The following is a 2,008-nucleotide window of genomic DNA, read 5'->3' as shown; positions in this document are numbered from 1 at the left end:
TGTGTGTTGAGTATGTCGCTGTGAGCCTCCACCATTTAACTAGTGGGTGAAGCCTGAACTGTCTAGAGACAGACCAGACCAGCTGCACAACACAGACACTTCAAACCTGAGGACAAATCTGAGAGAACAGAAAAAGGAAAGGAAACTTAGCTTAGAACCATGCAGCGCTACAGGAGACGGCAGCACTGCAGAGGTGAGGACCGGCACCTGTTTGAAAGAGACAAATGCACACAAACACACACACAACAACGAACGAGAAACAAACACAGAGAGAGGAAAAAGTGGTTATACAGAACTTGAGGACATTATCTACATGTAATTATCTACATAATTACAAATTTGTTGTGTTTTCTTTAACAATGTCAGAAGGAGAGAGGCACTGAGGCACCGTCTTCCGCCCCCCGACGCTCCTGCCGCGCCTCCTCCTTCTGACAGGAACTGCCTACAGAACAAGCATGAATGATGCCTGAGTGGACACACGCAACTCACAAGTTCCTGGCTCTGTCAGCTCCTCTGCAGAGGGTTTCCCTAAGAAGGTGGACCTAGCAGGGTCACCGGGGGACGGGGAGCTGTGCCTCACGGCCCTCACTTCGTCGGAGAAACCCTCATGCAGAGTTCAGAAACTTGTGTGTTGAGTATGTCGCTGTGAGCCTCCACCATTTAACTAGTGGGTGAAGCCTGAACTGTCTAGAGACAGACCAGACCAGCTGCACAAGACAGACACTTCAAACCTGAGGACAAATCTGAGAGAACAGAAAAAGGAAAGGAAACTTAGCTTAGAACCATGCAGCGCTACAGGAGACGGCAGCACTGCAGAGGTGAGGACCGGCACCTGTTTGAAAGAGACAAATGCACACAAACACACACACAACAACGAACGAGAAACAAACACAGAGAGAGGAAAAAGTGGTTATACAGAACTTGAGGACATTATCTACATGTAATTATCTACATAATTACAAATTTGTTGTGTTTTCTTTAACAATGTCAGAAGGAGAGAGGCACTGAGGCACCGTCTTCCGCCCCCCGACGCTCCTGCCGCGCCTCCTCCTTCTGACAGGAACTGCCTACAGAACAAGCATGAATGATGCCTGAGTGGACACACGCAACTCACAAGTTCCTGGCTCTGTCAGCTCCTCTGCAGAGGGTTTCCCTAAGAAGGTGGACCTAGCAGGGTCACCGGGGGACGGGGAGCTGTGCCTCACGGCCCTCACTTCGTCGGAGAAACCCTCATGCAGAGTTCAGAAACTTGTGTGTTGAGTATGTCGCTGTGAGCCTCCACCATTTAACTAGTGGGTGAAGCCTGAACTGTCTAGAGACAGACCAGACCAGCTGCACAACACAGACACTTCAAACCTGAGGACAAATCTGAGAGAACAGAAAAAGGAAAGGAAACTTAGCTTAGAACCATGCAGCGCTACAGGAGACGGCAGCACTGCAGAGGTGAGGACCGGCACCTGTTTGAAAGAGACAAATGCACACAAACACACACACAACAACGAACGAGAAACAAACACAGAGAGAGGAAAAAGTGGTTATACAGAACTTGAGGACATTATCTACATGTAATTATCTACATAATTACAAATTTGTTGTGTTTTCTTTAACAATGTCAGAAGGAGAGAGGCACTGAGGCACCGTCTTCCGCCCCCCGACGCTCCTGCCGCGCCTCCTCCTTCTGACAGGAACTGCCTACAGAACAAGCATGAATGATGCCTGAGTGGACACACGCAACTCACAAGTTCCTGGCTCTGTCAGCTCCTCTGCAGAGGGTTTCCCTAAGAAGGTGGACCTAGCAGGGTCACCGGGGGACGGGGAGCTGTGCCTCACGGCCCTCACTTCGTCGGAGAAACCCTCATGCAGAGTTCAGAAACTTGTGTGTTGAGTATGTCGCTGTGAGCCTCCACCATTTAACTAGTGGGTGAAGCCTGAACTGTCTAGAGACAGACCAGACCAGCTGCACAACACAGACACTTCAAACCTGAGGACAAATCTGAGAGAACAGAAA

This window comes from Maylandia zebra, linkage group LG20 (genome assembly GCF_041146795.1).
Source record: "Maylandia zebra isolate NMK-2024a linkage group LG20, Mzebra_GT3a, whole genome shotgun sequence".
In the NCBI taxonomy this organism is placed as follows: Eukaryota; Metazoa; Chordata; class Actinopteri; order Cichliformes; family Cichlidae; genus Maylandia; species Maylandia zebra.
The sequence above is the reverse complement of the archived record's forward strand: the minus strand, read 5'-3'. Positions refer to the sequence as shown.